Raw genomic sequence first — 16,022 nt, 5'->3', positions numbered from 1 at the left:
CACAGTAATAAATGTTTTCAAGGTGGCTTAATCTTTTACTAGCGGTTCCTCCATCAACTTGCCTTTCACACTGTGTTGTTTTTCATTGGAGTTGTTTGGTTCATCCTACTTGTTCAGGCAACAAACCACCTCAATGTTTTATTCGAATGCACGCTGACATTTCAATTTGCCCCCAAGTTCTGTGTAGTAATGCTTTCTGACCATACCTCTTCTTATTTTAGAAGCATTTGAAATTAAACTACCAATTATTTGAGACATCTATTGATATGCTATGCGAATATCTATGTATAGATTTACTGCATTTAGACACATAGTATCTCTCTGTGTATAGATATGCTATGAATAGGTCTATACTCTGTACAGATATTCTACAAAGACCAAATGACTATGAAAAAAATTCACTGGTGACTGAAGTGTTCTTTATGGATTAGCTGCTGCTACAGGTTTGGAGTTAATCACAGAGGCCTATGCTTCTTCCTGACTTGACAATGGCAGAAAATTTAAGTATATTTATCAATAGTTGAAGAACTATGGTTTGTTCTGATAAAAGAAAAACTTCAGCTGAATTAAATTTAAAGGAGTTTAACTGAGCCATGAACCATTCAGGAATCAGGCAGCCCCCAGAATCACAGAAGAGTCACAGAGACTCCAGCAAAGCCACATAGAAAAAGAAGACTTATATACCAAAAGTGGGAAATGGTGTACAGAAATCTGCAGTGAGGTACAGAAACACCTGAACTGGTTACAGGTTGGTGTTTGCCTTATTTAAACAGTTTGAACACTTAACAGTCTACAACTGGTTAAAGTATGGCTACTGGGATTGGCCACGGCTCAGTTGTCATTACAGGCCCATACCCCTAAGTTAGGTTTTCAATCTTGTCTCACTATTAAGCTAGATTTCAGTTCATTCGCAAGGACCCAAATATAGAAGTACAGAATCCTTCTCAGACCAGGTTTAGTTTGCTTTAACAATTCTCCCTTTTGGTCATTTTCTGAATTTTGAGAGCCCGACCAAAACTTTAGTCATTGATGTCACTATCAGGATTGTAAATGCTCTTACATGGTCTTGAAACCCACTGGCAAACAGTACAACAGTGGGTTTTTCAAGGAGGGAACAAGGAATGAGTAGAGGGTATCTCTTTATGTTGAATCATTCTGTTTATAGGAGAAAAACAAAATCTGGTCTTTTCTAGGATCTATGTTTTTCCTTAAAATCTTAGTTTGATTATCTGACATTTAGCATGAGTGACCCCATTTTAATGTGGTTTGGGCTATTGGGGCCTAGTGCATGAGCTCAGTCTAAAATAATGGTCTCTCATCGTTTTATTTTAAAAGAAATTCCCCCTTTTGGCCAGGTTTTCACTTAAGAGTGCTTCCAAAACTTAAGGACTAAGCACCACTCTCAGTTATCATCATTTTGGGTTTCTTGTCTCAGCATGTTATTCATAGGTTACGGTGTTATCCTGGTTGCACATTTCTTATAGCTTCTGTCATTCCCTTTGAAGAGAGATAATTTGACTTTCTAGAGATGGCTGCATGCAAACATTTAAAACCTGTGAGAAAATACAGTGCACCAGGGAGACTATTATTATGACTATTAGGAGGATAATATCAAGTGTGTGGAGTATGCTTCTTATCCAGGGCTCCCATAAACCAAACCACCTAAAATTAAATAGATTGAAGAATGAGCTACATGAAGAATCTACTCGTTTGACTAAGTGGCCTTTTCATTAATCCACTACAATTGAAATTTTATAATGTATATTTGATGTATTTCTCTGTATGCCACAAGTGTCTGCAGCTGCACAGGTACATTTCTGTTTAGAAAGTTATATTATTTAGCATAACTTTCACAAACAAATTTAAAGTCTCTTGTGTAACCATAGCCTTTACAGTAGAATCTGTTATAGAGCCTATCATGAAGGATACATTTCTAATTGCCTTTTTGATTCTAAACAATGGAAAAGGGCCTAACAAATGATGTCCTTTTAGAAGAGTGAAGGCCTTCTGGCAATGTTCTCTTTAACCCTTGAATTGGGTTAAGAGGAGTTTTAACTGATTATGAGGCAATATTTGTACCATTAAAGTTTCTCACCTAGATTGGGCCTTCATCTTTTATCTATCAAAGTTTAAGTTTACTCATGTATGAGGATGGCTGCAAAATCCTTTGCAAATAAAAGTATTCCCTATAAGTGTACATTTTTCACTTGTATTGTTCATATACGATAAACAAGGAAAAATATTCAACGACAAAAGTCTCATGATAGTAGAAGTCTTGATCTATGATCTTGAGAAAAACTGTTCACAGATCAAGGATTCCATCTTCTTCTGGGGAGAAACCTCCCTGGTTAATTCTTAATACCTTAAGAGTTCCATTGGGTGTACAGCTCCAAGAATGTAAAGGGACCCTTGTTAGTTGTGAGTTTATGGATCCAAGGGTCAAAGTTCTGAACTTTGACAGAAAAACAAAGACAGTTTTTCTCTGATCTTCTCAGAAGATCAGAGATCCCATCTTTGGGTTCTAGATTGTGAAGGGGTTGTCCTCAGTGAACCACACAAAACATTCTTTATCTCATAAAACTATACTGTAGTATAATAATCTACTGTTTTAACATCAGCCCTCTTGCATGGGAAAGTTTTTATACAACCAGAAAACATTCATTAAAAATGACAATTGAGCTGGGCATGGTGGCTCATGCCTGTAATCCCACACTTTGGTGGACTGAGGTGAGTGGATCGCCTGAAGTCAGGAGTTCGAGACCAGCCTGGCCAACATGGTGAAACATGTCTCTACTAAAAATACAAAAAATTAGCCAGCGTGGTGGTAGTTTCCTGTAATTCCAGCTACTGGGGAGGCTGAGGCAGGAGAATTGCTTGAACCCAGGAGGCAGAGGTTGCAGTGAGCCAAGATTGTGCCATTGCACTCCAACCTGGGCAACAAGAGCATAACTCCACTCCCCACCCCCTCCAAAAAATAGAAAATGACAATTGAATGAAATTTCTTTATAAATGTTTAAGTGGCCCATCAGGTAGCCAAATGTGCCTGAAGCTTTGATTGTCTTCCTAGGAAGGTAACCAAACACTGGTTTTAAATTATTTCTGCAATTTATAAGTCACTTCATCAATATATTCAACTTGGATCATTTTATCTTTTTCATGATGAGTCATGAAATGCAGAACTTTTAATAGCAGAAGCTTTAAGGACTCATGAAGGACAAGGCAGCCATCCTGGTTCTCCGTGAGTCCATGCTTAACATTGGACTTATGTCCTCTTGAATACCAGTTGATTCTCCAATTTAGTTGTATAGCTCTGATAACTAATGGGTTATCACTGGTAATTTTACTTAGACTATGGATTTCAAATTGTATACCTAAACAATTTCAGTATTGCCTGGTTTAACATGAATATCTGGCAAAGTATTTTCTTGTTATTTAATTAATTTTGGTTCTACTTGGGTTAACAGTTTTATACAAGGATATTTGGTTACTTCTGTGGTGTACAATAATTTAACATAATCACTTTAATTATGATTTACAGCATATACTAAGACATGTTCAAATTTTAGAAATCCCGTAAAAATTGGAAACATACATTATTTGCTAAAAATGTAATCTGAAGATTAAACATTATTTTTATTTTGACAATGCTTACCATGTAACTTAACATGTTAAAGAATTCTGTTTACCTTTTTGATGCTTTATGTACCCCCTGTAGCATTTCAAAGTTAGAGGTCAGAAAAGACCATTTTGAAGCTTAAAGTTGATTTCAGAAAGCCTATTAAATATGCTAAAAGTTTAAAACACTTGATATTATGAACTAGAACTCCAGGTCACTAGAAGTCATTCATTTAACCAAAATGATGACACAAAAATCTTTTAAAAAGCAACAACAGTGGCCGGGCGCGGTGGCTCAAGCCTGTAATCCCAGCACTTTGGGAGGCCGAGGCGGGTGGATCACGAGGTCAAGAGATCGAGACCATCCTGGTCAACACGGTGAAACCCCGTCTCTACTAAAAATACAAAAAATTAGCTGGGCGTGGTGGTGCGTGCCTGTAATCCCAGCTACTCAGGAGGCTGAGGCAGGAGAATTGCCTGAACCCAGGAGGCAGAGGTTGCGGTGAGCCGAGATCGCGCCATTGCACTCCAGCCTGGGTAACATGAGTGAAACTCTGTCTCAAAAAAAAAAAAAAAAAAAAAGGCAACAACAACCTTTACTCATTGATAAAGGGAAGACTTAGCTTTCCAAATAGTCTGTCTTTTGTCTTTCCCTTCTTTCTTTCTTTTTCTTTGTAGTGTGTTTAAAAGGCAAACAAAAATTTTTCTTTTTTTTTTTTTTTAGATAGTCTCACTCTCTGGCCCAGGCTGGAGTATAGTGGCATAATCTTGATTCACTACAACCACTGCAACTCCTGATCTCAAGTGACCCACCCTCCTCAGCCCCACAAAGTTCTGGGATTACAGGCATGAGCCAGCACGCTAGGCCAGGCCAATAATTTTTTCATTATCTTTTTATATTACATGAAAATCTTGTTCAATAGAGAAAGCCAAATTTCACCCTTGCACTAGTAGACTATTAATGTCAACCCCAATTTTCAATAAAACCTTATATAAAAATCTATCCAATCTTAATCATTTGACCATACGGTAAGAGTTTTATAAGCCTTTTACAACCCTCTACAAATTTTTATTAAAGAGAAAGTTAGTGGTTTAAGAAAACTCTGTTGTCCTTTATTTTGATTTTCAGTTTACTGAAAATAAAACAATATCCCTTTAAATTTAGTCAATATTTTCACACATAGAGTTTTTTTTAACAAGGTTAATTTTTGTATACTTCCCACAACTTGTTTAAACCTTTAGATTTAAAACAATCCTTTAACCTTCTAAACTAAGCAAAAATGTACATTCCCATACATTCTTATAATCTCTTACTAAAAACACATTTCATTCTCCTTACACACTTTGCATGTAAACTTATTTTTTTCAGTAGTCTCGATTACATGTTACAGTGGTAAGTTTTAGCAATTTTCACTTTTGGTGCATTTTTTTTTTTTTTGGAAATAAATTCTTTCCAACTTAAGCAGACTTTCTATGACATCCTTTGACTTTCTGAATTGTCCCAAACATCCTTCTTTTTAAGCAACCAGTCATTTTACTTTAGGACAAGAATTTACCATACAAGATCCTTTCTTATATGAATTATCCTTCTTTATAACTTTCTTTGCATAGCAAGGGAACATGTCTAATTCCACATATCCCCAGGTTTTATTTAGAATTTAATGTCTCTAGATAAATAGAACAATTTTCAAAAGGCAAAGTGGTTTATGACCCTTAAGCATTTAGCGAAACTAATATCTGATCTGCATGATTTAGAACACGTTTTTATTTTACTAACAATCTTTAAAGCTGTTTTGATTTCCCAAAGATTACTAAAGTTACATGAACTAAAAGGCATTAGTGTTTTTATTTCACTTTCAAAATATTTAAGTGCTTATTTTTGTTTAAGCCAATTACAGAGGTTTCTTATGTAAACATTACATGCACAACACATGTACAACTACACAGACAGAGAGATGATTACTACTGTAGTTGTAAGATTTTTTCATTTGTTCATTTTTAAGTTTCTTAATTGGTTATTGGCCTTGGAGTAGAGTCCATGGAATAACAGGGCGAGGAAAGGCTCTGTGGTGCCTCCTGTTTTTTCTAAGGAGTCCAGGCCATTAGAGTTTGAATAACCACTTATAATTAAGCTGACTTTTAACCATAGCATTCTTTAATAAGGCCCTTTTAAAATTTCTTATTACCTGGTTTTAGCTAGGCCAAATGGCTGATATTTCTCACTTTTGAACTTTGCCAAAGGTAACCTTCCAGATGCTCAGAGAAAGGAAAATTTAAGACAGTCCATGGAGGAGAAGAGAGTCGCCAAGGCTAGACAGACATCAAACCAGAAAAGACTCATTTCTTAAGCTGAAAATTGAACCTGGACCACCACTGTGAAAGGCCAAAAATCTTAACTACTGAGCTACAGCACAGGGTGGTCTCCATTGCTATTCCCAGTAGAAGTCTAGAATAGTTAATTTTGAGTTTGCAAAGGCTTTTAACTACTCAAGATAATTTTTAGAGCTAACTATTATATGAACCTTAAATTCGTTTAACCTGGAAGACAGAGACCAAGAGAAAGTATCCCTGTGTGGTTACAAGGTTAAGCTCCCAAAGACCTATAACAAGATGGAGACCTCATCCAGTTTTTTGTTTATTTCAGGGATCTGCAGCAAAGTTTGTTACTGACCAGCTTCCTGGGTCATCTTGAGCAGCACCGTTATGGGGGCCTAAATCCAAGTTTTATCCTAAGATACTCCTCAACACAGAAAAACAAATTCATACCACAAAATACACCAGATTTACTACAGTTTAAGACTAGCCTCAGAATTCTTTTTTACATTAATCAAAACTTTACAGGGGAGATAAAGTGATTTTTACCATTCATTCAACTGGTTTGCACAGAGGGAGAAAGAGAAGGCAGAAATTGGACTGGTAAGAAATTCTTACCCTTTGCCAGCATGCCAGGCATCTGGGTTTTCTTTCCCTGAGAAGCCCTAGTGAGCCAGCTCACCATACCCTAGCCATGGGGGCCAAGCTGCAACACAGAAAAGAATCTTTTGTTTTTTTTTTTCCCACTGTGTTTTTCTTCAGTTGGAACATTCTACCATAAATTAGTAAGATTTTGCCATTTCTGAATGCCTTTGCTAATGTATGAGCCTGGTGCTAATGTATGAGCCAGAAGGAACTCATTTTTCCAGAAATTAGGGATCCTATTTTTGCCTAAAATATTGGCTTTACTCTCAGATTCTCTTGATTAACTAAGTCAATGATTTCTACCTGCCTAAGTGTGCAAGAAAAATGACACAAAAGGATAGAACACAAAAATCCCTGGGAATTTTTTTTAAAGCCAAATTTTATAACCCCTATTATATTACTGCTTACTACCAGTCCCTTTCTGACATAGTCAGATGTAAGAGGCCTCTAACTAAATTCAAGACAGTTAATTCTCAAATCAAATTTGTTCCCGGAACAGTCCAGTTTCTACCAAGACTTGCAAACCCAATTTGGATCAGAAATTTGCTCAAATAAACTCAGAGAGCTCAAAACACGAATCTGTGGGGCTCCAAAATCTGAAAGAAAGTTTACCCACAATCCTCAGCCACTCTGAGAGATCAGTGGACACAAATGAGTCCTGCAGGTACCTTGTTTGTTCACTCAGTGCTCCTGGGGGTTGCTAGAAGCTCTACTTTGGATCCCACTCTGTTACCTCTGATAAAAGAAATACTTCAGATGAATTCCATTTTAAAAATTTAATTGAGCAATGAACCATTTATGAATCAGGCAGCCCTCAGAATCACAGCAGATTCACAGAGACTCCAGCACAGCCACATTATGAAAGAAGATACATAGACAAAAATGGAAATGATGTACAGATGACGTAAAAGACATAAAACAAGATGGAGACCTCATCCAGTTTTTTCAGGGATCTGCAGCAAAGTTTGAGGGCAGTGAGGTATGGAAATAGCTGAATTGTTGACAGGTTGGCATTTGCCTTATTTGAACACTTAGCAGTCTATGAGTGGCTAAAGTATGGCCTCTGGGATTGGCCAAGACCCAGTTATTTTTACAGATGCATACTTGCAAGTTAGATTTTAAGTCTTATCTGACTATTAAGCTATGTTACAGTTCATCCACAGGGACTCAAATATAGAATTGCAAGTCCTTCTCAGGTGATACTTAGTTTGCTTTAAGATTTTCTAATGACTTCCTTATTAAAATGCAACATAGGCCAAGTACAGTGGTTCACACCTATAATCCTAGCACTTTAAGAGGCCCACCTCAGCATCTTAAAGTACTAGGATTATAGGTGTGAACCAAGATAGCTTGACCTCAGGAGTTCAAGAATAGCCTGTCCAACATGGCGAAACTCCATCTTTACAAAAAAATACAAAAAAATAGCCTGAAATGATGGTGCATGGCTGTAGTCCCAGCTGATTTGAGGGCTGAGGCAGGAGGATCACTTGAACCCTGGAAGTCGAGGCTGCAGTAAGCCTGGATTATGCCACTGCACTCCAGCCAGAGTGACAGACTGAGACCCTGTCTCAAAACAAAAACACAAAACAAAAAAAAAACACAATATAAATAATGGATGAGCATTATGTTTTTATTAGATGTCAAAACATAAAAGCTAGAAGCAGAATGCCAAAAACTCAGTATTAGGATAAGGTTTACTTCTTTGATGCAGTTACTTTTTTCTTTTTCTTTTCTGATGTGATGATTAATTTTATGTGTCAACTTGACTGGACTAAGGGATGCAGAGATAGCTGGTGAATTATTCTTTCTAGGTGTGTCTGTGAGGGTGATTTCAGGAGAGATTAGCATTTAAATAAATAGACTGAGTAAAGAAGATCACCTTCACTAATGTGGGCAGCCAATATCCAATCTACTGAGAATCTGAGTAAAATAAAAATGCAGAGAAAAGGCAAATTTGCTGTTTCTGAGCCGAGGCATACATCCCCCACCCTTCAGACATCCATGCTCCTGATTCTGTTTCTCTGGAGAACCCTGACTAATATGCTTGCCTTGAAGAATTCCTTGTCATACTCAGGAATTATAAACTTTTAGCTTGGTTCTGCTACTTGAGATAAATTACTATGAAAATTTACCACTTAGGCATCCAAAAATCTTTAAGCACTTTAAAAGATCTTTATCTGTTCTGGTAAGTGATTGTAGTCTGGTATCTTCCTTGTGATCAGTTGTCCTTCTATAGACAGTTGTGAAATCTATTGTGTTTATTCTGCGGTAAATACAAAATAGTCTTGGAGATAGTGGGAATGGTTGGAAATGCATCTGATAGCTTCAGTTTAATGCTATAAATAGAGTGACTAGGGTAAGCACAGTTCATTGTGGGAGCAAGAAATTGGAGCAGCAAACCCAGATGAGAGAGCTGGGGAGAGACTTCCTAGGGTTTAGTGGAACTTCTTTTATATGTGTTCCTTGTAGGATGTCAACTGGAAAGAATGATCAAAATCATGATGATATTATATATAGTGGCTTCAATCTTAATGCTCATTCTTCCAGTTAAGAATAATGTTTATATTTACTTTAGTGTCCTTGTCAAATCTGATGACTACAGTTTATTTCTCCTTGTAAGCTTATCATTTGTGTGAAAACCATGCATGTTTATGTAAAATAACACTGGAAATTAAAACATTTTTTTCAATTTTTAAGCTTTTTTTTTCAGATAATTTATAAAGGAACTGTTTTTGTCCATCTTTAGAAATCAGTATGCATAATTCGAACTAGGCAACATATACAGCTAGTTGACTACATTGTTCAAAATCAGTACATGCTGGCAGGCTTTGGTTCCTTAAAGAGGTGACTAAGATGTGACTCAGTCAACACATAAATAAATACAGACAATCACAACATTGTTTTCAGTAAACTTAGGCAAGTAATTGTTTTTTCTAAGTGTTTACATTATATTCACGTAGAGTAGTATGTCATCTAATGAAAACAGGTTTGTTATTCTTCTATTAATTGTAGAGCAATAAACCAAAAATTATTTAGGTCAGGACCATGAAATTTTACCAAGACAAGCAGAATTCCTACCCTTTGGTATTTTACTCCTAACAGAGTTTAATGGATAATATATTTTACTTATACTCAACATATAAATATAACAAGCCTGGAAATAGAATACCCAAGGCCAAAGAAAATTAAATGTAAAACATTAGCAGGCAACAGAGAAGCTACAACAAGAGGAAATTAATCAGTTTTAAAAATCTAATACTGTGATTTTTAAGGTATTTTACACTTCACAAATATCAAATTGTAATTCTCTTTTATATCATATATTACATAAAATATCACATAAATTTATGTTAAGTATTAAAGAGTTTTTCACACAAGATAATGGCATAATAATTTTATGCTTTTTTGAGACAGAGTTTCACTCTTGTTACCCAGGCTGGAGTGCAATGGCGCGATCTCGGCTCACCGCAACCTCCGCCTCCTAGGTTCAGGCAATTCTCCTGCCTCAGCCTCCTGAGTAGCTGGGATTACAGGCACGCGCCACCATGCCCAGCTAATTTTTTGTAGTTTTAGTAGAGACGGGGTTTCACCGTGTTGACCAGGATGGTCTCGATCTCTTGACTTCGTGATCCACCCGCCTCGGCCTCCCAAAGTGCTGGGATTACAGGCGTGAACCACCTCGCCCGGCCAATAATTTTATGCTTTTTAAAAATTAAAGTAAAAGGAATAAGCTGGGGACTTGATCACATGAATGAAGCTCTAAATTCTAGGATGGCAGTTCTAATCTTTGAGCTAAATCTAGGCTACAGTCTCTTTCTTAATAAAGTTTTTATGGAACACAGCCACACCCATTTGTTATATATTATTTATGACTACTTTCTGCTAAAACAGCAGAGTACATTAATTGTGGCAGAAACTATATGGCCTGCAAAACTGAAAATATGTAGTATCTTGTCTATTACAGAAAACGTTTGTCAGTCACCTCTCTAAATGGAAAGAACTAAAGAAATGAGTAAAATATTACAAAACATACTTGTAAACACATTGTTGATTTGGCAATAAAATAAAATCACAGAAACATAAGTAATCAGTTTAAATAGCTATACAAAAGATTGAGCACTTAAGAAAAATATAGTAAACTGTATATCAATACTTTTGGAAGAACATTATACATTTTCTTTGAAAGCTATTACAGAAGGCTTAAATAAGGGTAAATTACATTCACAGACAGAAACATTCAATATTATAAAGATAAATATCCCCTAATGATTTATAAGTTTCATGCAATTCCAGTGGAAAAAAAATTCAAACAGGTTTCTTGTGGAACTTGAAAAGGTAATTTTAAAAATGATACTAAAGAGCAAAAGGCTAAGAATACACTAGAGATTCCTAAGGAAGATACTTTGGAAAGAGGAACTTTTTCTATCAGGTATGGAAAAATAAAATAAAGCAATAACAATTGATATAGGTCACCAGTGACTGATAGGTGAGAATACTGACATCTACGCAATTCCAAAAATGAAGTCCACATATGAAAGGACTCTGAATGTAAAACAGTAACATCAAGAGCAGTGAGGATTGTGGGTTCATTCACTTGGGTGAGGGCAGTCAGTTATTTATATAGACAGAAAAGATAAAACTGCATGCCTACTTTACACCATCCTTAAAACTTAATTTGGGATCACAAGCCTAATGGTAAAAGGAAAGACTTTGAATATTTTAGATGCTCTTTCCTTCATGGCATCATAACAGAAAAAAAAAAAAAAAGCTTTTAAATAAGAGACGTATGGAAGGAAACTATATTGATACTTATTTAAAATCAGCAGCCATTTGTTCAAGAAGAGATTTTCTAAGTAAATGAAAAGACAAGGCACACACTGGGGGAAGATATTTGCAACATACAGAAATGGCAAAGGATTAATACCTGAAATGTAAAATAATCAACAAATCAAAAAGTATAATATAATGAAAATTATAAAATATATAAATTGGTCTTTTGGAGAACAGAAACTGTGAAATAATTTGGCAAATGAAAATATGTTCAACCACTTTTGCAATCAAGGAAATGTGGCATAATCTGTACATTTAAAAATAAGTTTAAGACAATAACAAAAATATACAGTGAATATTATTTCTCATACCATATTGGCAAATATGAAAAAATTAGACAATATATAATGATAGAGAAATTGTGAAGAAATAGACGTTGGATGTGTTTATACTGCTGATATTAGTATAAGAATTTGTGCCTTGGAAAGCAGGTTGGTATTAGATGCTCAAGTGCTATCATGTCCTATAACAAAACTTTGTATCCATACTCATATATTTTAGAGAAATCATTATATATGAAATGAGGTAATGTACAGTTATGCTTCTATCACAATTTCTTTATAGCTAAATATTGATAAAAATATAAATGTTCATCAACAAAAGAATGGATAAATAATTTGAGTATAGCATGCAACAGTGGAAAATGAATGGACTACATTAAACATTAACATGGTTGCATTTTCTACCTTTATCTAAATGGGAGAAATTAGGTTTCTTTATCCAGGTAATGGGCCCAAAGTAATTCACTTTATCATTATTTTTCAATGGACATATGATTATAGAAGCAGAACATAAACTTAATCTCTTTAATGGTGAATATAGAAAAGACAAAAATGCAATTCAAAGTGTTTATACACAAAAATTGTTGAATTTAATCTGCTAGTATTTTTGTTTTGTTTTGTTTTCTTATTTGTTTGAGTCTGGCAATACACATGTAAGTTTAACACATGGGTAAATTGCATGTCGCTGAGGCTTGGCGTAGGAATGGTCCCATCACCCAGGTAGTGAGCACAGTACACAATAGGTAGCCTTCCAACACACATCCTCCTCCTATGCTCCCCACTCTCACAGTCCCCAGGGTCTATCATTCCCATCTTTGGGACCACGTGTGTTTAGTGTTTAGCTCCCACTTATAAGTAAGAACACGAAGTATTTGGTTTTTCTGTCTCTGCATTAATTGACTTAGGATAATGTCCTACAGCTCCATTCATGTTGCTGCAAAGGACATGATTTTGTTCTTTTGTATGGTTGTGAGTTAGTCCATGGTGTCTATATACCACATTTTCTTTATTCAGTCTCCCATGATGGGCGTCTTTATTCAGTCCACTATGATGGTTGATTCCATCTCTTTGCTATTGTGAATACTGCTGTGATGAACATATGAGTACATGTGTCTTTTTGGTAGAATAATTTATTTTCCTTACAGTATATACCAAGTAGTGGTATTGTTGGGTTGAATAGTGGTTCTATTTTAAGTTCTGTGAGGAATCTCCACACTGTTTTCCACAATGGCTGACTAATTTACTTCCCACCAGCAGTGTATAAATGTTCCTTTTTCTCTTCAACCTCATCAGCATCTGTTGTTTTATGACTTTTTAGTAGTAGCTCTTTTGACTGGTGTGAGATGGTATTTCATTGCGGTTCTGATTTGCATTTCTCTAATAATTAGTGACGATGAGCATTTTAAAATATATTTACTGGTCACATGTATGTCTTCTTTTGAGAAGTATCTGTTCATGTCCTTTGCCCATTTTTAATGGGGTTATTTTTTTATTGCATGCTGAATTATTTATTTCTTATAGGTTCTGGATACTAGATCTTTGTCAGATACATAGTTTGTGAATATTTTCTTGCATTATGTTGTCAGTTTACTCTGTTGATAGATTATTTTGTTGTCTAGAAGCTCTTTAGTTTAATTAGATCCTACTTGTCAATTTTTGTTTTTGCTGCAATTGCTTTTGGGGACTTAGTCATAAATTATTTGCCACGGCTGATGACCAGAATGGTACTATCTAGGGTTTCCTCTAGGGTTTTATTGTTTTAGGTTTTACATTTAAGTCTTTAATCCATCTTGAGTTAATTTTTGTATATGGTAAAAGGAATGGGTCCAGTTTAAATTTTCTTCATATGACTGGCCGGTTATCCCAGCACCATTTACCAAATAGGCAGTCCTTTTCCTGTAGTTTGTCATTGTCAATTTTGTTAAGGTTGGTGGTTGTAAGTATACAGCTTTATTCCTGAGTTTTCTGTCTGGTTCCACTGGTCTATGTTTCTTCTCTTGTACCAGTACTATGCTGTCTTGGTTGCTATAGCCTTATAGTTAGTTTGAAGTTGGGTAATATGATGCCTCCAGCTTTGTTCTTTTTGCTTAAAATTTGTTTGGTGATTCAAGCTCTTTTTTGGTTCCATATAAATTTTAATTCTGTGAAAAAAGAGATATTGGTAGTTTCATAGGAATAGCATTGACTCTGTAAGTTGCTTTAGGCAGTATGGCCATTTTAACACCATTTTTTCTTCCTATCCACGAACATGGAATATTTTTTCATTTGTTTGTGTCATCTATAATTTCTTTCTGCAGTATTTTGTAATTCTCATTGTGGAGATCCTTTACCCTTTTGGTTAGCTGCATCCCTATGTATTTTACTCCTTTGTGGCTATTGTAAATGGAATTGCATTCCCCAGACTGAACTGGAAGAAATTGAAATCTTGAACAAACCAATAACCAGTTCCAAAATTGAATCAGTCATAAAAAACCTACTAACCAAGAATAGCCCTGGACCAGATGGATTCATAGTTGAATTCTGCCAGACATATAAAGCAAAGCTAGTACCATTCCTAGAGATATTATTCCACAAAATCAAAGAGGAGGGACTTCCTGATTGTTTGAAGCTAGCATCATTTTGATACCAAATCCTGACAGAGCGATAGTGAATAAAGAAAACTTCAGGCCAATATTTCTGATAAACATAGATATAAAAATTCTCAAAAAAAAAATAATAGCAAATTGAATCTAGCAACACATTAAAAGTTATGTCACCATAATTAACTAGGCCTTTATTCCTGAGATACAAGACTGGCTCAACATACACAAATCAATGTGATCCACCACACAAATAGAATTAAAAACCACATGATCGTCTCAATAGATACAGAGAAGGCTTTTGATAAAATTTCAACATTCCTTCATGTTAAAAACCCTCAGCAAGCATCTCTAAGGAATTTAAACAAGTTTACAAGGAAAAACAAGCCCATTAAAAAGTAGACAAACTATATGAACAGACACTTTCAAAAGAAGACATTTATGTGGCAACAAGTATATGAAAAAAAGCTCCACATCACTAGTCAATAGAGAAATGCAGATTGAAACCACAATGAGATACCCATCTCACACCAATCAGCATAGCTATTATTAAAAAGTGAAAAAATAACAGATACTGGCAAGATTGTGAGAAAAATGGAACACATATACATTTTCGGTTGGGAGTCTAAATTAGTTGAGCCATTATGGAAAGCCATGTGGTGATTCCTCAAAGAGTTAAAAACTGAACTAACTTTCAACCCAGCAATCCCATTACTATGTATATACTCAGATAAATAGAAATCATTCTATTTGCATCAGTGTTCATCAGGAATATTGACCTGTAGTTTCTTTTTTTTTCCCAGTTATTTATTTATTTATTTTGCTATGTCCTAGCCTTGTTTTGCTATGCTGGTAATGCTGGCCTAATAGAATGAGTTTATATGTATTCCCTCTTCTACTTCTTTTTTTTTTTTTTTTTTTTTTTTTGGAAGGATTTCATTAGAGTTTGTATTAGTTTCATAAATTTTTGAATACAGCAGTGAAACCATAATGTCCTCCTGGGCTTTTGTTTGATGAAAGACTTTTTATTATTATGGCTTTGATTTTGATATTCATTATTGGTTTGTTGAGGTTTTCTATTTCTTCATGGCTCTATCTTGGTAGGTTACATGTTTCCAGGTATTTATCCATTTTTTTTATAGGTTTTTGAATTTGTTGTATAGTTGTTTTTAATTCTCTCTTATGATTCCTTGTATTTCTGTAGTCTCAGTTGTTATGTCCCCTTTTTCATTTCTTATTTAATTTGGATCTTCTCTCTCTTTTAAAAATTAATCCAGCTGAAGTTTGTCTACTTTATATATCTTTTTTAAAAAACACCATTTCACTTTGTTGGTCATATGTATATATATTTTTTTCATCTCAATTTCATTTATTTCTACACTGATCTTTGTTATTTTCTCTCTTTCTTGTTTTTCTAGTTCTTGATTTTCTAGTTTTTCCTTAATGTGCATCATTAGGTTTTGTATTTGAGTTTTTCAAGTTTTTGATATAGGTATTCACTTATACAGACTTATTTCTTAATACTGCTTTTTCTGTATCCCACAGATGTTAGTAAGTTGTATTTCCATTTTCATTTGTTCCAAGGAATTTTAAAATTTTCTTCTTAATTTATGCATTGACCTTACTGGTCATTCAGGAGTATGTTGTTTTACTTCCATGTGATTGGGTAATTTATGAGGTTCCTCTTGTTAGAATGACTTTTATCAAAAAGTCAGAGAATAATGGATGCTGTTGAGGATGTGGAGAAAGAACCCTTGTA

Source organism: Sapajus apella, unplaced genomic scaffold (genome assembly GCF_009761245.1).
Source record: "Sapajus apella isolate SASKATOON/1434 unplaced genomic scaffold, GSC_monkey_1.0 scaffold3, whole genome shotgun sequence".
Classification (NCBI taxonomy): Eukaryota; Metazoa; Chordata; class Mammalia; order Primates; family Cebidae; genus Sapajus; species Sapajus apella.
The sequence above is the reverse complement of the archived record's forward strand: the minus strand, read 5'-3'. Positions refer to the sequence as shown.